Source organism: Sturnus vulgaris, chromosome 2, assembly GCF_052056855.1.
Source record: "Sturnus vulgaris isolate bStuVul1 chromosome 2, bStuVul1.hap1, whole genome shotgun sequence".
Lineage (NCBI taxonomy): Eukaryota > Metazoa > Chordata > Aves > Passeriformes > Sturnidae > Sturnus > Sturnus vulgaris.
The window spans coordinates 9,736,960-9,764,628 of record NC_142244.1 but is presented as its reverse complement, the minus strand read 5'-3'; the positions used below and the strand labels follow the sequence as shown (position 1 = coordinate 9,764,628).

At 35.5% G+C, this 27,669-nt stretch overlaps 2 long non-coding RNA genes across 2 annotated transcripts in view; one reads left to right on the top strand and one right to left on the bottom strand.

The window, feature by feature from the left end:
• LOC148224617 (uncharacterized) overlaps positions 1-10,878 on the top strand; it is a 111,815-nt gene extending 100,937 nt beyond the window's left edge. Inside the window, exon 5 of the long non-coding RNA XR_015800020.1 lies at positions 8,834-10,878. This is a non-coding gene — a long non-coding RNA (uncharacterized LOC148224617). The remainder of the gene's footprint in view (positions 1-8,833) is intronic.
• LOC148224616 (uncharacterized) lies at positions 1,406-18,330 on the bottom strand. The gene is made up of 3 exons (XR_015800025.1): positions 18,001-18,330; positions 13,878-13,962; positions 1,406-2,121 (listed from the first exon to the last, which is right to left on the bottom strand). It is a non-coding gene; the product is annotated as an uncharacterized LOC148224616 (long non-coding RNA).
• Between the last annotated feature and the right edge of the window lie 9,339 nt (positions 18,331-27,669).

Here is a 27,669-nt window from a genome sequence, read left to right as displayed (position 1 = left end):
GAGAAGTTATTTCCATGTCCAGTCCCTCCTACTCACGGAGGTGGTGAAACCATCTGCAGACAGGAGAGCTCCATGAGGAGCTGGGCTCCTCATCCTCTGCACAAACTCCACCTGGTTCTGTTGTGCACCCAACACATTCACCAAGACATAAATTTGGTGGAAATACTAATATTTCTCTCTCTCTGGAATTAAAGTGCGCATGCTAATGGTTACATGGGAAATTCAATTTTAAAAACTGTGCTTAACAACTTTGTGATTTAAATACTGGTCTGACACTTGGAGTTTTGAATTTGGTTGGCGTGGATGAGCAGAGGCAGGCAGGGCTGGCTTACCCTCAGGGCCTTGGCAAAGGAGGCAAGGTGGTCCAAAAATGGCATTAGACACAGCAAGTGGCAATTTGGAAAAAGCGACTTCCTCTTCCACCCTGTGATTCTTGTCCCGTGTTGTTAGGCATTGTTACAAAGAGGTGAAAACTCTGCTGGTCTTCCCCTGGCACTCAGCAGAGCCACGTTTTTCCTGGCAGTGGCATCCTGGTCCTTGCATGTCAGCGATGGTTTAAGCAGGATGCCAGAGTTTCCCTGGAGAAGGAAAGTGTTTAAGAGGAGCAGCAGCATTTCGGGGAGTGTGTGTCAGCAGCAGCAGCTGAGAGCAGTGGGGCAGCCCAGGAGTGTCAGCTGAGGCTGCAAATAAAGAAGATGCCACTGAAAGAATTATTTTCTTCAAGAAAAGATTACAGGAATTTTTCATAAGACAGGCTGATAGGTAATTTGATAATGATATCTTTCAGCTGCACAGACAACATACAAGTTTCATTTCATTTTTTTCTCGACAACAGTGTCAGTAACAGCACTTTGGTAACAGCAAGACCATATTCTTCTATATTTTACTTTTGACTTATGGTAGCATAATTTCTTTTCTTAGTTGCCACCAAACTGACCTGCCCCACTCTGACAAAAGTTTTCAGTATGGAACCAAGTAAGCTATCAGCAGCACAAAATATATTTGGATTTGCAAAACCCGTAGAGATAACTTATGAGTTTATCTTTTCCTTTAACAAAGATTTGTTCAGAAATTTTCAATAAATTATGCCTGAGATATTTTCTCCAGATATTAGAAGCATAGGTAATCTGCTATAACATTTCAAGTACCTCATTGAACTTCAAGGGCATGTATTTCTTAAATATTTCTTAAATATGATAAATTAAGATTGAATTAAGTTGAAATAAAACTATGAGTCTACTGAACAAACAAAAAGAAAGTATATTGATATTTATTATCTTCTGGAGACTAAAACTTTCTTAATTATCTGACATGATATACATAAAATACTATAATGAACAAAATTGAATTAAATAAGAAACTCATCTATTGACAGAGCAACAAAGCCTGCCTAGAGCCTGTGATAAACCTTTAGAGTCAAGATTTGATTTTCCTCTAGGGAAAATCACAAGCAATAAAAATAGATTCAAATGTAAGTTGTTCTAACAACATAATGCAGTGGCCTAAAAAAGAAACACTTGCATGTGATGTCACATTTAAAATTTCTGAAGTTGCAACAATTTTACTGTTATCAGAACTGCAGTCAAAACATGGATTAATTAAGACTATGCTGTTTTTACCTCTTCTTAAAGCAGCACTGTAAACACATGTAAATGAAGATCATGTAGAGTTTTCCAAGAAGCTTTCAAAGCACAAAGGGATGCATAACTGTCGATATGGGCTGTGTGTGAAAGGGTGAGAACTTTGTGTGCAGCCGACCACCTCCACCCTCGCAGGGAAGAATTTCTTCCTACGATCCAATCTAATCCTGCTCTTGCTCAGTTTGAAGCCATTCCCCCTTGTGCTATCACTCCTTGTCTCTGTAAATAATCTCTCCCCATCTTTCCTGTGGGCTCCCTTCAGGCACTGGAAAGCCACAATTAGGTCACCCCAGAGCCTTCTCTTTTCCAGGCTGAACAATCCCAGTTCTCCCAGCCATTCCTGATAGGACAGGTGCTCCATCCTTCTGGTTATCTTGGTGTGCTCCTCTGAATTTGCTCCAACAGGTGGATGTTATATCTGGGACACGGTGAGGAAATTCTTTTGGCATTCATTCTCCAATTCTGTTCTGTAAGGCTGCATCTATTTTCGTAAGGAAATGCAAAAAAACAGATGTTGTATCTCCCTGCTTTTTACAGAAGGAATAACATCTCCAGGTGAACTAAACATTTGTATTTAAATATAATTGAATGGTTCCCAAGTTGCCATCTCCTGGACTGAAACAATCAAAACCAATAAATATTTAAAATTATTTATCTTACCCAAGAGCAAATATGAAAATAACACCATACCTCAAAATACCTGCTTTTCTGCAGAGACTGTAAAGCTGTGAAAAAAAACTTCTTTGCAGAGCTAAATCCTATCCTAGGTAATAGAAATTTCACCTCAAATAGACAGCCAAGTGCTTTTCTTATTACTGTGATTCTCTCTATCATCAGTGGCCTTCACCAAGTATAAGGTTTTAGAGGAAAAACTGCAAGATGTTTACCCAGCCTTCACTCAGCAAACCAATAGCTGAGCAAACAGATTCAAACACTCCAGCTCTCTTCCCCCTTCACCATTCATTTTTAATAAATTAGAAACACTTTCCTAAGTAGACATACCCTTGGAGGATGTGGGGGAGTCTGTTTGCAGCATTCTGAGAGATCTATTTATGTTTGGTTGTTCTGACCAAATCACAGGAATCTGCAGCTAATTCCACATGCACCAAACAGAGCTTTTTGGTTTCAGACACAAATTCATAATAAGAGTGATAATAAAATGGCTTTTCAGCATCTTAATGCTTTCAGTCTTTTAAAATGTATTTTATATTTCAAATAATAATTCAAATGCTGAAACAAGAAAGCAATAAACATGCAAGCATCCAAATGGGTTTTTTTAATTTCCCCCCTCTTTATAATATAAAAATTTTTAGCATGAATGGTGACAAATCAATTTCTTTCCAACAGCTGTTTAGTTCAAATTTCATTTTTTTTGCACCATTTGCTAAAAAACTTAGTTCCCTTGCCACCACATCTTAACTGTATCCCCAAACAGATTAACATCATGGCAGGATAGCTTGTCATGTAATGATTTTAGTAACATTTATTCATAAGATTGTTACTCCTCCCAGCTTCTGCCTCAGGATCTGCCACAACGCCATGTAGTTCATTAGCAAACACACTGAGAAGTCAATGAGGCAGATACAATGTGTAGATTAAAAAACCCACAACATTAAGTTTAACTCTTCTGTAACCTTTTAAACCCCATTCATACTCTTATTTAATACCAAAATTTAATAATGGTGCATATTGTTTCAAATTACACATATTTAGGAAGAGCAAAAGATAAACAAGTTCTGTATCATACAAGGTTATTCTGAGGCCGGGAAATTTAGCAAAGAATAAACAACAACAAACAAAAATTAGGAGGCAAAAAGGAAAAATATGATATTAATATCCATAGAAAAGTTATTAAAATGTCTCATAAGGTTTTGTCAAAATACAAATGTAAAAATGAATAGATAAATATTTATCTAGAATAGTTAAAGCCTATTTTGTGAGTTGTTACATATTTTATATTACTTTTATATGTCAGTAGTAATTTTCTAAAAAAAAGTAATTTTTAGCAAAAATTGCAAAAGTAGCAAAAAAAAAGTAGCAAAAGTGAAAAAAAAAGTAAAAAAAAAAAAAAGAAAAAAATGGGATTATGTTGCCTACTATGGAGAAATATGTATTTATTTGTAAGAATTTTTTTTCCTGAAGATAGTTAATATTACACTGTAGATGCATAACCAGGCTGTCCCATATAAACTGAAATGTGGTTTATATATACAAATACATCTCATGTATATATTATGATGAATATTATTTTACTGTATAATGTATTTTCCAAACTAAGGAGCAAAAAAATATCTCCAAGATGAACACTTGTTTATGTCTTCATTACAAACTTCTCAGAAGGTAAAGCCATGGCTCTGTATCAGCCTATTTGATCTGGTCAAGGATTTTTTTCTAGGAGTTATGCAAAGGAGCCTTTCATACATGAACAGAAATACTGTTCTGTTCTCATTTCTTGGGATAATGGATCTTTCTGTATAATCAACTTTTGAGGAACTAAATCAGAAACAGAATCAAAGAAAACTCCACACTTCTCTGCCAACTTAGTTTCTTCATCTAGCATGAGACAAAATAGCTGCCCAGCTAAGTTATTTTAAATAATAACTGAACCATGTTTTATTTTTCACAAGCTTAGACACCTTGCAAATTAGGAAAGTGTTGAAAACAATTTAGCAAAAACAAATAAAACTAATTTTTAGAGGTTTGATCAAAATAATTTTTCCATGTATGTTGTTTCCTTTTTCTTGGCTTAGAGTGGATTACACTTACTAGAGTTTCATTTTCAGGAATTGGAAACAAAAGATTCCTATGTTTCTGTTCATGAGAATAGCAAAGTGGCTTGTTTCTGGAATTCCTTAATGAAAAAGAATCTGATTCCTCAGGGATGGTCCATGGGTGGTTATTTCTGAACAGGCAACATGCTGAAGGATATTTCACCTCCACTATAAAGACAGGCTGAGAAAGTGGAGGTTGTTCATTCTGGAGAAGAGAAGGTTGCATGGAGACCTCAGAGCACCTTCCTGTCGCTGGAGGGGCTACAGGGAACCTGGAGAGGGACTCCAGGTCAGCAACTGTGGTGACAGGACAAGGAGGAGCAGCTTCAGACTGCAAGAGGAACATTTATGTTAGGGATAAAGAAGAAATTCTTTACTGTGGGGATGAGGAGGCACAGGTCACCCAGAAGTGTTCAAAGCCACTTTGGATGGAGCTCTGAGCAACCAGTTCTAGGTTCCCTGCCCATGGCAAGGGAGTCAGAGTGAGATGATTTTTAAGGTTCCCTTCAGCTCAATCCATCCTTTGATTCCCATCCTGAATATTGAAAAGTCTGATGGCAGTCTGGATGTGAGACAGAAGCTGATGCCATCTGGTGTGCAGTGTTGTGTGACCTTGTCTATCTGAATGAGCAACCGTGTTGTTGTACCAACCACCCTGTGAAACAAGGCTTCACAAAAACAAACCAGGGCTAGTGATTCCTACCCACAGCCATATTTGAATTATTTAAATAAAGACAACAAAATCTAAAATTAAAATAAACCAAGGCACCAGAAAGGGGCTCCAACATTGGATGTAGCTTTAGTTTCAAAGTTTCCTTGTGCCAAAAGCTGACTGTATCAAATTTATGAACAACAGCATAAATGAAAACACATAACATTTGGCAAATACAGTTTAGGTTTAAGTTGGCCAGGACAGCAGTGGCAAAATATAAAGACAGAGAGCAAAGAGTGAAACAGAGCCAGTGTGGTATCTGCCAAAGTACCACATTAACTCTTATGGTTATCATACACCATTACTGTGCTTTAGTGGAAACTAGCTGGAGTATTTTGGACTCTAGTAGTAGAAATGTGTAACCAAACACATGTCAAGACATTTGTGAGATACATTGCTATGAGCTATGCAAAAAATGGTGCAGATCCTCTCAGGGAAAGTGTGATCTGTCTTGCCTTTGACTAAAAAGGACCAACAGTCTTGCTGAGGGCATCTCATAAACATTCTTCAGAAAAAAATGTGATTTATAAAGCAAATAAATGAGTCAATTGGATGTAATAATTTAGGAAGAAAAGTCTTAAACTCATCCAGGTGGAATAAGCTTGATAGAAGATGTCAAATTGTTAAATCAAATTTATTTTACTGAGTATGACTACAATGCCACATTTTTGTGTGGATTTACAGCAGGTAAAAAAAAAAACAACAAACAAACAAACACAAACATCAAACAAATCTTTTCCCTGTGTTCCCCAATTAGCATCATGCTAAAGTGCTTAAAGCCACTGGCTCACATAAGCACTCTTTTGTGTCAGTGTCATATTTGTTGCTTCATTTGGTTTGCATTTTTATGAACACAAAATTCCTGTGTTTCTTCATATACACGTCAAAATCCAGAATGAAGCAATGTGAGGGGAAAAAAAGAAACAAAATACCTTATTATTTTCTTGTGTTAGCCTAAGAAGGTTAGATGTAGATACAGACAACATTTAGAGCTGGTCTCACCGAGCACAGCAATAAATAAATAAATAGAAAATGCCAGGATTTTCCTCTATTAAATATAACTCAACAAAAGCAATGAAGAGCCAAAGTAGCCAACATCCATCTAAAGCTTGAAGCTTTTCATCCGGGAGACTTCAGACCTAGTGTCAACTGTTTTTCTGAGAAATGACAAACTTTCCCTTCTCTTTGTACAAAGCCAGATGATGACTCTAAAAATTTCCTCCTACCCATCTGTTCATTCAGCTGGTATGTGGCATCCTTCTCCCCATTTTTAATTTTTTTTTTTTATACAAAATGCAAATTTTCAGGTCAGGAAACTACAATATTTAGAATTAAAAAAAAAAAAAATCCCTTAGGCTTGACATAAACCCCTGACTCTCAGAAAATGAGCATTTTTCATTTAGGTTCTCAGAGATATAAGCAAAGCAAATTATTGTGCCATCCATGATGTATTACTGAAAACATCAGCAAAGAGCAATTACTGTATGTCTGATTTAAATTAGGCTTCCAGTTAGAAATACAATACCTTATGTAAGCTACCTCAGGGAACAGATGCCATCAAAGAGCAATGAAAAATGTTAAATATTCTGTGGATAGAATTCACTGCTATAGCAGCTTCCCATGAGAGCAGATGCAAGTTTTCAGGCATTTTCTGAACATTAAGGATTTGGCAGTATTTTCAAACTCCACTATGAGGATGCTTATCTTCTCCATCATTAGCTTAACATCATGTTATATTGCAGTGTCCATCTCCACAGAGTGGAGATGTCTGGCTGCTTCCTTGGGCTGAAAATAAACATGGTTTTATTGTGCATTCTACTTATTGTATGGAAGGAATATTTCTTCAACTAAGCGATTAGAAGCATACTTAAATATTCATAACTGCAGCAAAACAGGCAGCAGGGAATTTGATAAAAATATGCAGTTATCTTGAGCTGTGAAAGTAGTTGTTTTGGGAAATGCTTGGTTATGTGAGAACTAATGTTCAAAATAAAAACATTTCTTCAAGTCAGTAGAGCTTCTGAGTGCACAAATTTTTTTTCATATTTTATTTTTTTCCTACATATGCTACATTTTTAGCAACAATGAGCACTTTTCATGTCTGTGATTTGAGCAGAAAATAAGAAAGAAGGTGGAAGGACCTTAATGCTGGTCTTGTCAGTCTGAGTTTGATTATTTTTTAAAAGAATTTTAATTCAATTTTTCAGAAAAAAAACCCCAACAAAACCCAGGACTCTAAATTTATCTTACAGTAACAGAGGCTTGGCCAAAGGCTGCAATTATTTTGAAAGAGTCAGAATTCAGTGGTTTACAATGTATCATAAACTGTATTTACTAATTAAAAGGAAATAAATCCTACATTCTCTATAACATTGTTACTTCCTTTTCTTCTTTCAAGAGCATCTTTGGAAGAAAAGGTTTCACTTTTGTTTCTGCGAAACAATTCATCTTTTTCGATCTTCCCTACACCAAGCCCAAGATGAAATAAAGCACAGAGGTAGCAAAGTGTGCAGTGTAGCGAGGGCTGGTGTTGTGCTCTGATGTTGGCAAATTACAACTGATACATCTGGTGCTCCACTTCAAAGGCGAGATTGGTCATGCTCTGTGTGCTGGGTAATTGCATGCTCTGCTGTACATAATAATGTTTTTCAATTGGGCTTGTTCTGCATAGCATAGATTCAATTATTATATAATTCCTACCTCTGCAAGTAAGTACATTTCTATTTTCTGGTTGATTTAGGAGCAAAACTTCTTACAAGTTACACAGGAAATTTGGGATAACTTGAGTATCCATTCCTCTCTCATGGATTACTATGACATCTAGAGTATCTGCTTTTCCTACACTCTATAGGTGTAGAAGAGACCAAGTTGCTGAATTTTGCCACAGAACTTCTCCCAAACACTTCCCTGCAGAACAGGAGCCTGTAACTAGATATGGAACTGGTCACCATTTCTAATGGAAAAAATATTTTTTTACTAAAATATTCTATATGTTTTTGTTGTTTTGTTTCCCCCTCGCCTCCCACCAGTTGGATAAAAAAACTGGACAAATTTACGTAGATCATTATTATTGTTTCTAAAACCTTTTAAAAGAAATTCTGTAAATTAAAGGCATTTATGAATGCACTACATAACTAAAAGTCCTCCACTCTGCAACATACACATGCAGTCAAGTAAAAAAGTGTGCATTTATCATCCCATTAAATAATTATTTTGTACTAGTTGTCAGTCTCTTCCACTTAAACACCCTATATCTAGTAGAATACAATTCAGCTGAAATACACTGAAAGCTTAGTGAAATATCTGTCTTATGCTGCAAACTGCAAATACATCTTCCTCTTATTTTAAAAATCACATTCAGACAAAGAAGCACTTTTTAACTATCAGAAGATATAATCTTGACCTAATATTTCCTTAGACATGTCAACTGAGCATTGTGATGATAGGCTGCATTAACTCTGTGCATCAGAGTGAGAATGCATAGATCAAGCATTCATTGATTACAGCATTCAAGAGTAATTAGATTTCCTTGGGAAAGAAGGATGTTCACATGATGAATTAAGGAGAAAAAGCAGTTTAACCCAATTAGTAAAGCACAATTGAATAAAATATCTATAGCTCAATATCTTCTGCTATTAGGGTTTTCTGGAATAACACAATGCATCTTTGCTACAAGGTATTTACTAATCTATTCCATTTTTATTTTACAGAGAGCAGAAGAACATTCTTGTGCAGCCTAGAAAATGGAAGGACAAACTTATTGTTCATAACAGCTATAATGGATGAGAACTGTAAGAGAGAAGCTATTCTTGTTATAGTGTGAAAATACTGTTTAAGAGTGAATGCTTTGACCCTTTTAATGGTATTGAAGACAAATATGGTTGCTATAGAACAGATCTTGGCAATGAAGATGAATATTTTACTTAGTATAATTTTGTTCCACTAGACAAATGAATCAAAATTAAATTAAATAGTTCCACTTGTCTGTTTAAAATAAGCTACTAAAAATCATCATGTTAAACAAATTAGATAGGAAGCATTTGAAAAATTAAAATTTACAAGATGGCAAGGATTTATTGAAATCAGCAGGACATATGACACATACATGGCTTGTTACTGCCGTTTGTATTTGAAAGTTCAGCTTTTTTAGCTGTACATGTGGGAAATAAAAGAAAGGTTAAAAGGACAGTCCTGGAAGGGAAGAAAAATCTAACAAATGATTTAAAAGCAAATGCTATTTCTGAAAGAATCTGTCAAGAAATAAAATGCTGTGGCAGACAATCCAATTGATATATCAAGTACTCAAGGCTAGTCTTAAGACTCCAACTTCATGATCAAATACCACAGGAGGAAAAACTTTCTTTCACCACAAAAATAAAATATAATCAATTCTCACACTGTGTGCTTTTAAGTTAAAAGACAAAAAGGTTGACTTAATGGGATTTGGCAAATAAAACTAATTTTAACAAGGTCGACTTCTCTATGATTAGGTTGTGCTGGTTAATTAGGATGTACTGAACTGGGAAATCCACTCACAGATGAAGCATTCTCCAAAGATCTGATTATACACAGTAGTTTTCAAGATCAGTGGTTGGTACTTAGCAAGGCTGGCAGCAGACATAGCTAAAATCTGATAGAAGAGAGGAGATCCTTGGAGATGCAGAGATACATTATGGACAAAATATAAGAGGAAATCAGGGAAAACCACAGTAAAGGTTATAGAGCCCACAGGAAAGATGGAGAGGGACTATTTACAGAGACACGGAGTGACAGGACAAGGGGAAATGGCTTCAAACTGACAGAGGATAGATTTAGATCAGATATTAGGAAAAAATTATTTACTGTGAAGTGGTGAAGCACTGGAATAGGTTTCCTTGAGAAACTGTGGCTGTCCCATCCCTGGAAGTGTTCACGGCCAGTTTGCATGGAGCTCTGCACAGCCTTCTCCAGGGAAAGTTGTTGCTGCCCATGGCAGGGGGGTTGGAGCAAGATGATCTTTAATGTCCCTTCCAACCCAAACCATTCTCTGATTCCGTGTCTTTCTAAAAATAAAAAGCTTATGGAGTGTTTTCCTTGCTTCGTGTGGATTTGCTTTGTAAGCCACTCCTGCAGCATGGGCTGTGAGGTGTGCTGTGAGATCCTGTTGGGCCAGTGTTCAATACAGGGCAGAGCCTCCTTCTCTGAACCAGGCCAGCCACATCAACCATATCTTCAGGGAGAAGGCATTAATATTTAATTAACAACGTAATTAAGACTAAAAAGTTCTTCTGAGAAGGAATTTTGTATAATTAAACAGAACAGTAATTTCGATCAACAAAACTCCACAATATATAAAAGAAAATAAGCCATTTAAGAGAAGATAAAGGCCAGCAATAGCATTGTAGGATATCAGCTGATTCAGTATTTCTGCTGAAAGTTTATGTTTCTGGTGTCCAAATCCCAGGCTCACTTAACATATTCAAACAAGTGCAATGCCTCTAAAAATTGTGACTTTTGAAGGTGCAGTGTGGGCAGGAGAGGGAAAATGTTTTTTTAATATTATTATCTGACTATTTGAATGTTGACATTATCTTCACATCAAAGTCATGAATCTGACTTTATGAAATCAGTGGGGCAGATTTCCCTGTCTGATTTTCTGGTAGGTGGAGATGTAGTGGAAATAGATGATAGGTTACACATTAGATAAAGATATATCCTGTGATTTAAAATCGTAGGGGGAGGCTTCATCTGCTGAAACGAATGTGTGAAAGACACGTTAGAAGTTAATATATAAGTAAATATAATTTACAAGATAAAAATTGAAATAAAATATGAAATAAATTATTAAAGACTTATTTTATGTTTCTTATAAGTGTACTGTGCTTCCTGCAGTGGCTTTGCTGATGGAAATGCAAATAATGAAGTCTGGATTTTTCCACATGTAATCCTTCCCCTTTTAATAATACAAACTGAGATGGAGTTGAATAATTTGCACAATATGGGCATAGGCAGAGCAAAACATATCTCTTTCTTTTACTCCATGTTATGGATTTCCAGCCAGGCTTGCTAGATGATGTATTATTTGCATGAAGGCAGAAAGGATTCAAATGAAGCAAATATTAGACAAGAACACTTGATAAATGGCAGCAATATGTTCAGTAAAATGCACCTGACACAGTTATTTCTAGACAACCACCTCAATAGTCTTAAAACTTTATTGGTATGAAAGTTTAAGAGTCAACAATGCATTCATTTTAAGTGAAGAAGAATGAAGTGACACAAATATTTCCTTAAATCCTCAACAACAGATGTTTCAACAGGCAAAATCATGGTGCAGGTACTCAGTTGAGTATCCCTCTTCCCCTTTTATCGGGATCAAGCTTTGCATTTGCACTCCTACTCTGAAAAATGTAATAACTAAAAGATATGTCTAGAAATATTGTGTTAAACTTTAATTTTAAAATAGCATAGAAATTGTAGTCCCCATGACCTGCTTTTCTACAGCTTGAAAGTCAAGCTGGCTCTTTACAGGCTGGGTAATTCTGCTCCTCTCAGAGCAGTATTGACAGTGAAAAACAATAAATTTAGAAATTAAGTCAGTCATTCAAACACCAGCCAGGGAAATCCAACTAATTAGTTTTCATTAATTTCCCCATGGATCACCTGAGGTCCATGTGAGTGTTATGTACACCTCCTGCTGTTTTGGGAAGTCCACCTTTCCTTCAACTGCAGCCAAAAAAGCAGATTCCCAGAGCTACCACTACTGATGAAGACCACCTGCAATAGAGAATTTGCTGTAAATTCTCATCGTTTCTTCAAAACTTGCTGGAGATAATAATCACAAGAGTTTCTTAATTCTCTAGAATTTTCCTCAGTCTCACCAGCTGCAAAAAACTGTGACTACTTAAACCTCTGTTAACCTTGCTGGTGGTTACTCAGAGGCCAAGGAGTTACTGTGTCATGGGTCTATGTTAAAATGGGAAGATCAGCAGGAGAAACAAAAATCTCAAAGTATTAGGTGATATTAACAAAATTTAAATATTTTGAGAGGTTTTTCTTTGCCCAGATGAGGATCCCCCTAACAAGAATGAGCACACTTGTGACAGAGAAACCCAACCTTTAAATGTGATTATCATATTTTTTCCTGTAATTACATCAGGCAGAAGTTATGTCAGCTTTAAGAATCCAGTTTCAGGTGACACTAGGAGAATTGAGGAATCATTTTGACTTGTGCTATACAGCCCTTGATCGTGTTCCAGTCAATGTTTCTATTAGCTCTGGCATCACTGCTGTTTTCCTCATCATTGGCACTAAAGCTAAATAAAAGTAGATATTCTATTGTGTTACAAATAGTAAATTTGATGAAAAATGAAGTTTGGCTCATTCCAAATCTATTAAGAGTTTCATAAAAAGGTCAAATACTTGAGCTGATAAAGAGAAGAAATGGGAAGATAATAGAAGGAGAAAAGGTTCTTTTATCAGGCAAATAAATATTACAACATATAGTCTACCTTAGGTAGTGAGCTTACACTTTCCACTTCCTGTGAAAGGGAAGAACAAGGGTACATGTTTATAACAGAAAACATAATATAATTTTAAAGAAAAAGAGGAAATTTCTCTATTTAATTCTATTTTACTGAAACAATTCAAATTTTGAATCAGTTTTATCTCAAAGAGGTATTTTTCCAGTTTGCCACTAAGCAACCAAATAGAAAGGAATAAAGAAACAGTTATCACAACACCTTCCAGAGAAGGATGAAAAACATTAAACTTCTCTGTTGAAAAGACTGTTAATTACTTTCATTGATGGAATGAGATGGAATAACTTTCTCTCTTTTTTTCTTTTTTTCTTTTTTTTTTATATTAAAGTCTGTGGAGCCATGTCAGTTATTCTTGCTTTTGTCCAAACAAGTAGCTGATTCTTTAATTTTCAGATTCAGTGGGCACAGTGCCTCAACCCCCAACCAGTCAGGATTCCCTTCAACCTCAAGGATGCAAAAGGAATATGGCAAGCCACCTCTTTCAGAGGCAGAATTGATAAATCTATCAAGCCAGTGAGCATTGTGCCACCTGCCCCTTATGCAGCAGCAGCATCAATCACAGCAGACTTCTCAGCTGGGTCCATCTCCTGTCCTTAACCAAGTCCATGAATCAGTAGGGTGGGGAGTGGGGGGAGCATTAGACAGGACCAAGGGTACAAGTTTGCTGGTTTTGACCAGGGTGAGTGAATTCCCCCGAAATCAGAGATGAAAGCTGACTCTTCCTGTACTGTTTCATCAGTACAGTTGGTACTATGAGAGGGGAAATACTTCACTTTGTACACTTGCAGTAAGAGTTAATGCTACTCTTGAATTCACCCCAACTGAGGATGAGAGCCATCCACACATTCATGGCAAAATTTGGGCAATGAATTAGTTTCATTCATTAGATTCAAATGAATCATTATATGATTCATTTTCCAGACAGAAGTTCATGAGTAAATGTTCATGAGTAAATGCATCCACAAATACAGATTAAATGCATGAATGGTTTCCTAAAACGTTCCATAGCACTAGGATGTGATAAGCTTTTATCCAACAGAATGAGAAACAGGTATGTTTTTATTGTTTTGTCACTTCATCATCCTCCTAGTTACCTCAAGCTAGTCACTCACAGATGTTTTCTATCTCTCTCTCTCTCTTTAAAAATCTGTGTTAGACTAAGCAAGCCTCATAAAAGACAGTGAGTCCCTTAGGCAAAGAAGAGATATATATTCCCAGCTGAAATATCACTAACCTTTCTTTGCAAGTTTTTCAGGAATACAAATGCTCTTTCTTCAGTTCCTTCTCTGTGAAAATGCATGGCTGTATCCTCTGGTAATCTAAGTGCCACAGAGACAGATAGAAAAAAAGTCATGTGATAAGTGTAGGGCTTATCAGATGATTAGTATGCAAAAGCAGAAAATTCATACAGAACATTGTTTACAAAATCACAGTGATTTCATGTTTCACTCTGATAAAGTTTACTCAGAGAAATAAAAATACTTTATTTTAACCTTATCACTTTGTTGGTCTTTTAGAAAACATCAAAATGATTTATAAGCTAGACTGTAAACCTCTCTCTTCTTGAACCTCAGCAAAATTGTTTTGGAAGGCTTCTATGGATCATATGGCTTAATGGCATTTCTTGTTCCCTTTTTAAAGCACCTGCAATCTGGGTATTGCAGTACTTGTATATCCCTACTTGTCTGATATTTCTGGCTATTTCTGTCCAACTGATCACAGTTACTAGGGAAATATTTTAATACGGATGTTTAGAGTTTTCAAAGTAGCATTTTAGCATTTCGAAATTTCAAATGAGCGTTTGAAAATTTGCTGAGTTACAGCATGGGACTTTCATGAGTATTGTAAATCAAAATTTATTAGCTAAAATTATGCACCAAGGTAGTGAAAATAGATGTTCAATGGCACATAAATCCTGCCTGATGTTCAGTGACAAAAGAAAATAGAGACACAGGGAAGTTCATTTTCCTTTTTTCATGACCACAGCCAATGAGCACTGCATTCTCACATGCACTATAGCAGCCAATAACATCTAATATTTTTCTGCCTATTCTGTTTTTATTGCCTATGCAGTTCTTATTCATGTGAAGTTTATAAATATCTTCTTATTCCTGCTCAGCTATTTGCATCAATAATATAATTTAACAGTAAATTTCACAGTCTAATTATTCATTACATTAAAAACATTTCCATTTATTAATTTGAAATTGTTAGCCTGGTAATTTTAACAAATGCCCTTGTGCTCATTTTATGAGCCAGTCTTATTTGCATTCTCTTGAATAATAATTTTAATTATTTTCCCTTTTTCCCCTAAGACAAAACAGAACAATCTGGAGTTCCTGATCTACTCTCCTACTAATGTGGGATAAGCAGATGCCTGACTTCAATGGGGGTTTGTCACACGGCAGAATTTGCAAGGTTACAGCCTTATTGAAAGATACAGTGAAGATTTTGCACCTATAACTGCAAAGTCTGTGCAAAATTAGCTGATGAAAGGAGTCTTCTACTTTCGAAATTTCTGACCATAGGTTTCAGTTTATATTTGTTACCAGTATTTTCTCCTCATTTCTTTATATAACTATTTTTTATGTGGCACGTTGGTTATTTTTATTTATTTAATTATCAAGTAATTTTTATTGAAAACTAATTAGGTCAAACCCTAGCTTTTCCCCTTCATATTGCAATCCAAACTGGAAGAAACTTCTGCTTTTTGATAATAGAATTCTTTTTCATGCTCTGTAAAATGTTTAGTGCTGCTGTGCAATACCCATTTTATTCATGTAAATTCTGGGTTTGTGTGGCTTGAAAATGAGGAAGGCAAGGGCCAACCCACTCCACTCCCTGCCATCAGTAAATGGTGTTATTAACCTCACATATTCTGGGACACCAGAATTCAGGTTCTCTCTGCTGTTATTTTGGGAAGTTTTTTTGGCATAAATAAAATTGAAGTAAGTCCCAATCCCTCTACTCTCTTTCTTGCAATACACAAGTTATAATTCTTTAGGGAATAAGACAAGCATGTTTTGTACAATGCGAGGAGAGCAACCTAAATCTTCCTAAATCCCTCTCAATCTCTCTTATTTTTCTCTCCATCTTTCTTTAAGCGTGATACACATTTGTGCTTTGCAGCCTTTAAGCAGCGATGAGAGCTCACACTTTATCTGAATAAATGCAGATGAATTTATTGTTTTGGGCTACTGATTTAGTGGTGAGATCAATTACACATATTAAGTAAATAATATTCTCCAGCATGATGAGGAGGAGAAAGGAGAAAAGATCTCTAGCAGAAAACAAGTATGAAGAACTTTCAAATACTTCAAAAGGATGCCGACACATCAATCCCAGAGAGCTTTCAGGCGTATGTGAAGTATAATAAAATACCTGCATGCTAACACAATAAGCTTGAAGGACAAACAAGGAGAAATTGGAAGCTGTGACTAGCAGGGAAAAATTATGTAGGAGACTTGACAGAAACATGGTGGATGTATGACTTCAGTAGCTCATAAACATGGTGAGTTAATGCCCAGACATAAGAAACAAAGAAGAATTTCAAAGGATTTGCATTAATCCATTCTAAAAATCCTTACATTGATTGTGACAGATCCCAGTGCTTCTGCTGCAAAATAGCATAAAATTCGAAGACTAATTTATAAAGAGCTAAATAAAGGGTTGGAATTATAGCAAGTAAACAAAAATGGATAGATGTGGAAGCAAAGGCGGTCAGCAATCTGTAGTGATTGCTGTGGTTCAAAAGAGGAGGAAAAAACCCCTAATCTGCAGATAAAGTCACATGCTGACATTCCAGTGCAGCCAGAATTCTTGTCCATAAATATTACACAGGAGTTGGTACTTGGCACAGTTTCCTATGGAGGACTACCACATAACAATCCTGTTAACTACTCCTGTCACTTCCATTCTTATATCAAATTGTGAAAGAAGAGAATTAGCAGTAAGAACAGGCTAAAAAACCCCCCAAATGATTTTGAGCAGTATATGTAACAAATAATAGTAGATATGCTCATTGTAATGAAATATTTTTAAATTGTGTTGCTTTTCTTCAATAAAATTTTAAAAAGTGAGTCAAAAAGTCAGTTTTACAAAGACAGAAGTAGTGAGAATTTAGGCAATATATACATCAAAATTATCGTCAAATATTTGTACAACACTTAAAAAATCCTAAACTTTTAATGGAAAACCATTATCATGAGTTCAGATTTTTGGCAAATCTGTAGCAAGGTTCAGATTCAGATGCCTAGAGAAGAAAGATCTATTAACAAAACTAGTTGAAACACTTCAAAAAGCTGTTCATACTTTATCTCTATAAATACAGTAATACAAATGAATTTTTAAAAGACATAATATTTCCTATTTTAAAAGTTTTAGCAGAACTGCAACAATTTCCTCCTTCAATTTTATCCTGCTTCCACTTCTGGTGCAATGAGCAGTTTTTTAAATGGTATCATAGGAAAAGGCAAAAAATAGAAAAATCTAAATTTAAAATATTTATGAACTTGAAAAAGGTAAACAAAATACATTTTTACTCAAGTGACAAGAATTAAATAAAAAGGATGAAAACTCAAAACCCATGAATTAGAAAAATGGATATATTTTTTCATAAAATGTATAGAAATTAGATATATGCGTATATTGAAAATTGTTTCTCACAAAGATACATATTTTCAGAAGACTTGAGAGTATTTAATAATCTTTTAAAAAGGCAACTTTTTAACATAAGATAGTATTGAAATCAACCTATTCTTCACACAGCCTTCAGGGGACTGAGAAACTCCAGCTATACTATTACTAGAATCACAGGAGTATTTTTTAATGTTCTCTTGAACTGTATTGAGACTAAATCTAGATAAGAGAACAAATGATGAACATTGACATATCTGTTAAAAATCTAGAGCCAATTATATTCTATATCCACATGTTCCATTTACAAATGTACATTTGTTAACATGCAGATTAGAAGAAAATATACACTCCAGAGGGGAAAAGAGAGTTTTGGGACAATAACTTGTGAGTTAACCAGACAAATACAATCTTATCTTATAAAGAAACATTTGCAGATAGCTAGGAACTGTAAAATGAAAAGATTTCTTTAATTAAGAGTAATATCCACACACCATCTTCTGGATAAAAGTACAATGCAGTCAACTTCCAGGGGAAATACTAAATTTCTGGATTGTCTGAAAGTCTTAAAAAGAGAAATATCTGCAGAAGCTGACATACTCCACCAAAGGAATTAAGGCATGGCCTCAAATACAGGCTCAGTGCACATGATCTCCCCCTGCCAGGGGGAGAGAGCAGCAATGAGTGAATAAAGGACAGCAAATCACTGAGACAGGACTCACTTTTCCAAGTCAGCTGGACAGAAGAACCACTCTGTCCTTGTCACCAGAGTGGCCCTGCTCTCTCTGTCCTTGCTCCTAGTGCACAGCCCTTCCCTCTCTCCGGTCCTGGTGGCATCTGGGAAGAGGATGCAGGTGGGAGAGTGACTTCACTGAGCTGTCAGGCACAGCAAGGAGCTCACCAGAAGCAGGCAGGTAAAACCAGCAGGATCTGTCCATAGATGCAGCACAGTCCTGGATGACATGTGACCCCATGGGGATTGTCTCAGCCCTTTGTGCTGGCCACAGATGTGCAGCAGCTGCAACTCAGAAAGATCACAGGGAGGACATGGACTTGTTGGAACCAGTACAGAAGAGAACACCTGTTGTAATAAGTCAGCCAAAATTCCATTTTCTTCATGTGGGAAAAGCCAATTCTTTATTCGCATGATGCATTTTTATAGTTTTTACAGACCTCATGTGCAACTTGGTTAATAGCTTTCTTGCCAATTACTCCATTGGTTAGTAAAAGGTATTTTGCTTGTCCATAAAATCTCTCTATTCTTGAATTCCTTACATATTTCTTCACTGATTCTCATGGGACAAATCCGCTGTTTGCTCAGGTGCAGTTGTTTTTCATCCAGGAATATTTTGTTGTGTTAACAAATCTTTTATACTAAGATTGCTTTTGCCTGGGAACCTGCAAGCTGCACTTAGAAGAAGTGACAGGCTAGTTTTAATTTTGCAGGGCAGGCCTGATTTTATGAAGCCTTTCTTTTATAATTTCTTTACCTGCCTATGGTAGCCACCAAGCTGATAAGAGTGATGGAGCATCTCTGCTATGAAGAAAGGCTGAGAGAATTGGGATTGTTCAGACAAGCAGGGAAAGCTCCAGGGTGATCTGATTGTGTCCTTCCAGTACCTGAAGGGAGCCCACAGGAAAGATGGAGAGAGACTATTTGCAAAAGGCCTGGAGTGACAGGACAAGGGGGAATGGCTTCAAACTGAAAGAGTGTAGGGTTAGATTGGATATTATGAATCATTCTCTACTGGGAGCGTGGTGACATGTCCAGAGAAGCTGTTCTGCCCCAACTTTGAAAGTGTTCCAGGCCAGGCTGGATGGGGCTCTAAGCAACCTGGTCCAGTGGAAGGTGTCCCTGCTCATGGCAGGGGGGTTGGAATGAGATGATCTTTAAGGTCCCTGCCAAGCTAAACCATTCTGTGATTCTATGATTATGGAGTGGTAGCTAACAGTATATCCCAGTGTTTTGCCTGAGAAATTGACCCACTGTTGCCCTGCTCACACTCTGCTGTCAAGAAGAGTATGACCCATCATCCAGCCAGATTACAAATTCAAGTATGTCTTCAATAGTGGAAATAGGTTTTGTTTTGTCTGAACTGACAAAAAACAAGTGAAAAAAAAATCAAAACACACCACTGGGAACCCTTAAGGGGAAAAAATATGCAGCACAGACCTTTCTGATATAAATTATCACATGAATTAAACCCAGCTAATTCACAACAGTAAGAAAGAACATCAAACAATTATTAAAACAGTAATAAAAGTACTAACAAGCGATTACTAAGACTACGAACCAAATGAGCAACAGAATAGCATTCATGAGAAAGGCAGACAGTATAAGATAATAAAGAGCTTAATAGCAAATGGTTGATAACACCTTTCAACCCAACATACCCAAGCAAATCCACTCACCATCTGGCCTCAGTGGGGTGTGAGGCATGGAATGATATCAAAATATGCTACAAAAAACCAAGTTTTTAATTCATTGTTTTGAGATGTTACCTACTGCATTTTCATAAGTGTGTTTTGGAATGGAACAGAGCTCATTTTCTTAAGAATCTGCAGCTTTGAACAAGTTTAAGGTTGTAGGAATCATACTATATTATGCAAAAAAAAATTGTTTCATGAAGGAGTACAGTAGCAAAAAACTTTCATTTAGTTCATTAAGAAAACTAATCAGGACAAAATTTTAAGAAGATGGAGACCTGAATCCAGGGTGGATTGCCTTCTGACCTACTCTTTATCAGATCCATACAGTTCTCAGGCAGGCATCACCCAGATCTGGAAAATGTCCAGTTCAAGTCCAGCTGGGAATAGATTAACAATGACTTAACAGGAAACCAAGAACACCTTGTTTTATAACAGGAGCTTCAGGAAAAAGAACTACAAATTCATGCTACTCTCATAAAAATGCACTTTTTTTTTTTTTTTTTTTTACTAAATTCCCTTGCAGAAAATAGACTATTTCAATGACTTCTCATCTTCAAATTACCCAGTTATTTATAAAAAGAAAATTTAATATATATCAATTTAAAAACATAATACAATGTCAATACCATTGTACTTGAATTACCAAGATTATATATATTCACTGTATCTATACCTTCATTCTGTTTTTGAAAAATAATCTCTATCTCACTTTTCACAGCAAGGTTCTGCTTTTAATGCATATATTTGCATATCCTAATTATTTTTCAAATGTCACATTAAAAATATAGCTGTTAATTTCCATAATAAGAGACAACATACTTTCCTGCAGTTTATGAATAATAATTGTTCTCTAAAAAATTTAGGTTTCATAAAATCTTTCCATTCTTTAATATACTTTATTTTTAAATGAAATATTACAGGAAACAAATTGACAGTTGTAGATCTAATACCATAAAATAAATCTATTTGGATATCAGGCTGTGGAATACAGTGATTGTCTTGTGGCAAGAGGACTCCTGAAACCAAGAGAAGAGGAATTATACTAAAATAAAGGATATTGAACTCCATCATCAATGGACAGCAATTATGGTATGACTTCCCCTAAATTATCCTGAAAAAGTTTTTAAGTGTCCTTATTAATCACTTGTTTCTGCCCAAACATTTCAGGAAGATATTGGACTATGGAAATTAATTATATGATGAAGTATAAGAGTTTTCTGTTCATAAAATAAAACTAAATGGACTTTCTGTTTCAGTATACTAAAATGCATATTTAGAGGAAGGGAACATAAATATATATTCTTTATGCAAATTGCTTGCTTGTTATCTCTTTTTTTGCTAGTAGAACCACTGTTCCTTAAATGGAATCTGTTTTTTTATTTTTTTCTGCCTTGAGAAAATTGCACTGGCTATATCAAAATTATTCTCTGCTATTGTTCCCTGATCAACAAAAGTAATAAAAATATACAAAGCAGCCACACATAATAGCTTCAGCTGAGATAATGTAAAGTTTAATGTTATTTTTTCTCACTTCAATGAGGATTTAGGGTTTTTTATAGCAGTTACAATATTATAGACCCACTGACTGACACACACACAAAAAAAAAAATCTATATAATCACTTTTCCTATCTAACCATATAGTGAATTACAGATCCTGTAATTAAGGCCACCAGCTGACTAAAGTGCCACATGGATCAATATGCCACCACAGGGAAATGCCATTTACAGGTGATTTGATCCACAATGGATTAAACTGCAGTGAAAACCCTGAAATTGCAATTTCACATTCACATTATTTGGGTTAAAAGTTTTAAAGGCAAATTGTTTAACCAATTCTGAAACAAATGAATTTAGGTAACTCTCAATATGAGGAAGTAGATACTTCCATTTTCCTTTGTGGTTTAAACAAAAGCAAGTGCAGAAAATGCAGGAAATTCAGGTTTCAATGTAGTGTAAATGCAATCTAACCTCTGCAGGAAAAAAGGGTGCTTTCATCCTTTTTTTTTTTTTACTTGAAAGACATCTTAATGTGTTTCTCTAAGGAGGTGTGGTAATGAATTTTATATATACACATGCCTTTGTCTTTCATTCCTTTTTAATTTCTGAAGTTATCACTACTCTGTGTCACACAGATCTGATGGAGAGCACCATTCTCACAAATTTCATGGAAATAGGCTGCTGAAGAGAGCAAACCCTTCTATATTTCATGACTGAATAAAAGACAGCACTATGAGATTGTTTCTTTTTTTAGCATCACAGAACTTTCTTCAAGACATGAATTTTTCAGCTGGGTAAGAGTTTACTGAGAGCAGTCATAACATTTTTTCCTACATACATTTTCAGAAGGCTTCCTGTAATTTAATCAAAAAAGATAGTTAAGGACAACATAGAGGAAGAAATATTAAGAGACACTAATACTTGCGATATGAGGCCAGCTGATGATAAGAAGTCGCTATCCATTAAAAATATATGCCCAGCCTTTTTGGGGAGTACAGACAAAATCCATATTGGTCCCTTATAATCCTCCAGAACTGATCTTCATCTCTATCTGCAAGAATTGTTAAATACAAAATGTATTAACATAATTAATTTGATAATATATTTTAAAAGTGCTCATCTAGTGATGATCTTCTACTCATAATTTTCATAATTATCAATCACTTGTTCTTCCTTCTTACAAGACCTTATCTCCATTCTGTTTTATAAAATTCTTGCATCCACTCCTTCACATAGTTTCTGAGCACATAACACAATTAATTATATGACTAAAATTCATGTGTAGCATGATTTCCAAAAGTAGCCTGGGAATAATTTAGAAGACCACTCTGAGCACTTATTTTCTTGTCAGCAGCTCAATTCACTTCATCCATGCTAGAGAAATATCCATCAGTTTCACATCATTTGGAGTTCTAGGATAAATTTTGTAACTTAACAAAAAAAAAAACCCAAAACCAAAAAAAACCCCAAACAAACAAAAATAAACAACAAACACCCAACAAATTATGGAAAGTATTCTTCCACTAATAAGCCCTAAAACTGAGTTTTAATTTGCAGCATTCATAACCATCGACTGACAACACTTCCTTTCCCTTGAAATCTCTGGGAATGCAGCTGCAGGCAATTACTTCTAGAGGTTAGTGTTTGTTAACCTTCTGCCTAAGACTCCTCCTAATGAAGTAGGAAAGCCTAATAACATAAACAAAGGAATCTAGGGATGTTTTACTAGATCACACATTTATGGTATCTGACAGACCTGATGTTTTTGTGGGATGGGCCTTTCCTGACAGTTAATAAGCAGCTGAATTAGGGCCCCTGTCTCCCTCCTAGAAATAACTGTGCCCATCTTCTATGTGCATCACTGATCAAAGTACAGCTTAGAAATGTCTTACAAACATTAAATAACATCTAAAATGTAATGGTAAACTTTTCTTAAGCTGTTTTATTCCGGAAAAAAAACTTTTCTATTTTTTTGTCTAAAGCGTTCACCTAGGGAAAAATAATTTTCTCATTTTTCACCAGACTATACGAGCAGCTGGAGTATGTTGCTCAATATTATCTCAAAGATCAGCAATCATAGGATTGATGGTTATTTATACCCTTTATTTTAACGAATCCAAAATAAATTTAATGCCAATTTATGTCAACATTGTAGCAAGCATCAAGAAGTGACCTAGTGATGTTGTTTTATTGGGTACCAGTGGGTGGTACAAGAATTCACTATCAGTTGTACAAGGTCTGAAACACACAGAAATAGCCATTTTTACTTGCCAAAAGAGCTTGAATGAAATAGCACTTTTTTTTTTTTCCGAGGAAATATAATTTTTACAGAAAAATAACATTCTAGAACTTCTGTTTACCAGTGATCTCTAATTACCTCATTTAGAGATAAGGACATCCTTTCTGACCTAATGCCCTATAATGAAACATACATGTATGAAATAATTTTAGGAATGGTTATAAGCAAAGAGAAATTGAATCTACCTGTAATCCATGCTAAACTCCAGTGAAGTCAGCATAACAAAATAAACTGAAAATGAAAACATGAACTGCTTGAAATAATCTATGAAATCTGTAATATAAAAAAATCCTACTTCAATGTATTTTCAAATATATTTCATTTGGTATTGAAATACATTTTCCTAAATGACTGAAGGTTAGAAAGATTGATGGATTAGGTGCTAGAGTTGAGGTGGTCAGTTGCATTAAGGATTGACTGGCTGGGGTCACATTGTGTATTTGATGTCACTCAGTCCTTTCTAATGCAATGTGGTTTTGTTATTCCATTGGAATAAACTTTAATTTATACTAGACCAAGATGATTATTACATGAATTTGTGTTATTTGCTGATTTTTTCCAGTGTCTGGCTGTAAAATCTTCAGGTCTCTGTTTGGTTTTGTCCATGTATCTCTTTTGAAACTCCACCATCTTATATTTCTGCAAATTCATGACCTTTATACTTTCTGCATATATTTTTTAACACTTTCCTTCTCAAAGGAACTTCTGTTTTGACAATCTGTTTTGATCTTCTGCTCTACTGATGTGTATCTTTTCAGCTGGGCAAGTCTTTATTCGTGAAATAATGAGTTAGTCTTGTTACATTTTCCATGGTAGGATAAAGCTACACAATATATTATTGATAGCACTCATAAGCCTACTTATAAAAAAGAAGACCAAAAAATGCTGTGAGAGAAGAATGAGCACTTTCAATTGAAAGATAAGGGTGCAAAAGGAAAGAAAATGAATAGACATCAGTGGCCTGAGGATAGAGATGAATATATTTGAATTCTGGTGGGGTTTCATGCTCACACACAATCCACTTGTTGAAACTATTTGATTTGCATTGCACTTTACTGTAGTACAAGAGCCTTCTATATCTGTATTTTTCTATCCCCAAGTTTTAATGTTATTTTCCTCATTCTTTTCAGCCTTTAGATGTGTTTCTTCTGGATACATTTTATTGAGCTATTTTAAACTCCCAGTAAATATTCTACAATATTTCTTTGCTAGAATACATAACTTATTAGTTGTTACATTTACATTACAAATTAGTTTTTCATTTTTCAGATATCCAATAGTCATCAACAATGTCAAGAGGAATGAAACTTCTAAAAGAGGAAAGCATTTCATATGAAAGAATAGTTGTTTTCTTAATAGTACAAAATGAAGAGAAAATAGTTTAGATGTCTATAAAACAATCTCTGAACAATACAGGAAATGTCGTTACTCATTTTTTTATGTGTGGAATTTGATACTTATGTGGAAAGTTCCTGAAGATTTGTACAGGCAAAAAGTCTGTAGTTTTGATTTGTTCTCAGATGCAATATTTAAAAAGACGTGCTGCTGAAATATGTCAGTCAGTGAAAGAAAAGTACTGAGCCTTGATTTTCTTTCTGAGGGAACTGTGAAGCTGACTGTAAATGCAGTGGTAACTCATCTGTTCATGGTCATCCACTCATTTGCTGATAAATGAAGGTAAGAAATTGACAATCTAAATCATCATGAGAAAAAAAAAATCCTAAATTTACTCACCCTTAAGTGGGGAAATAATTAAATTTTAAACATCTGTGTTTTGTAATCAGATTATATAGACACGTTTCTTTTCTGTCCCCCACAAACCCACAGTCCTACACAAGAACAAACCAGAAGATGAAATCAGTCAAATTAAAAAAAAACCAACAAACCAAAACCCTCCAAATACACAAAATATACTAAACTTATATCTCTAAGAATCTCAAAAGATGCTAATTGAAAGAAGCACAATTGCTTCTGAGAGCTAAAAAATGCCCTTTGAAAGCTCTTCTATCAAGTTTCATTGGTCCACACACAAAAAAACTCCCAAAAACCAAACCCAAACCAAACCCCCAATTAAATCAAACTATGAGAGTAATATAGTGTTCCTGGATTCAAATCAATACCATGACTCTATGAATAATAGCAAAGAGTATCAAGTATTTTGAAGAAGATGTGCCTGTTCAGTAATATGTGTAGTTTTCCAACAGCCACAGAATAAAAGCAGTAAATTATGAAATATAATAAATTTAACTCTAGACCTGAAAGATTTATAATTCCAAACATCAGTCATTTGCCCAATAAAATATAAATAGAACTGCACATATAAATATTATAGATACAGGTGCTCATGGCACACTCTAGATCTACAGAGATAGTGAAGAAACAGGAATGGCTTTGAGAATACACATTAAATACTGCAGTAAGTCTCAGCGTGAATACTGGGTTATTCCCCTTGCACCAGCTCTGGAATCTGCTTTATTTTAATTATCCTATGACACATAAGGATGCTACACCATGGAAAGGTCAACAATGTCATTTTGTAGGCAGTTTAAGCAGCATCTATCTGGGAGACAACAGAGTTGTAAAAGCTAAGCAGAGTAAACAGGCTGTACTTTCCAAGTGCTGCTTGTTCTCCAGAGTGTGGGAGGAGATCCAGTGTAGATGTAAGAGAAGACTTCTATACAGCATCCAGCATCTATTTTCCAAGACAGCTCTAGCAGGTATAGCCCTTAAAAACCTGTAGTCAAATAGTTTATTTATTTCAATATCATAGTCACACAGAGGTGTGTTTTATCACACTATCTATTAAATGTGAGAAGCATAACAATGGAAACTCCTGCTTTCTTCTCCCTCAAGTGCAGGTCCCTCATAGAAAAATAACCATAAGTGGCTTTTACCAGGAAAATATTGACATACTATAATAGCAATTATAAAAATTGTGATTATATAAGAGTATATATGCTACAACAATCACAAAGTAAATGCATGTTCAGCCAAGTCTCCTAATAGATCTATTTGATAAGGCAGTTGAGTACAAGTCATCTGTATACTGATTTACCTTTTGAGGCAAGAAAAAATGTCATGTGCTTGCTTGGTTTTGTATTTCATCATATTACTCTCATGTGTTTCTTCACCTTCAAAACAAATTTTGATTTTTCATAAAAGAATAAGAATTATGCCCAGTCCATATTTTATAAGAAGTGAGATAAAGGCAATAGGAGGAACCATTGTTTATTAAGGAATAGAAACCATTATCTTCCCACTGTTATCACAGCCCCTTTCCTGTGTGCCTTGTTATCAGTCTCATCACCATCACAGCAAGATTGGCACTGATTTTCCTTTTTGCCTTAGTTTTCAGTCACTAATTGTGTGATTAAAGCTTTATGTATTCAAATGATTCCTTGCCAATTCACTTTTGCCAGTCACTTTCTAATTTAAAGTCTGTCTCAACTGCTTCTCCGTGTTTTCTCTTAATTTTCCTATACTGATACTTCTCCTTTGATCTGTTTTCAAGAAAATCAGATTTTCCATGATTATCTGCTCTCTTTTTTTCTTGTCAGAAACAGTTCTGAGAAGCCTATGGCAATGTTAGGTAATGTCTCAACTAATCTGCAAGAAGGATTAAGTCCTCAAATACACACTAAAAGCAGTGTAGCTCTCAAGCCTTATGCAACTCTGAGTCTCCCAGGAGCAGTATTTGTTCTTGTTCTTGCAGAGAATTAGAGAGCCATGAGAAGAAGAAAAAACATGTCAGTGAAAAGAGCTTCTGACAATTATTTCTTTAACAGCTGCTTTGTAGCCTTACTTTTTCAGGGCTCAGGGTTTGTTCAAAACCTGGCATTGTGGTGGGTTGACTTTGTGTGTGTGCAAGGTGCTCTATCCCTAGATCTCCTACTCCAGGGGGATCTATATAATCCCCCTTTCCTCAGCAGGACAGGGCCTGGGGAGAAAGTAAATAGAAAAAAAAATCTCATGGGTCAAGATGAAGGCAGTTTAATAAAGCAAAGGCAAAGATTACGGGTGCAGAAGTAAAAGAAAAAAAAGATTTAATTTCTCCACTTCCCATCAACAGCCAATGTCTGACACTTCCCAGGAACACAGGGCTTCAGTACATGCAGAGGTTGCCCCAGAAGACAAATGCCATAAAAAACCGAGTGCCTCCCATC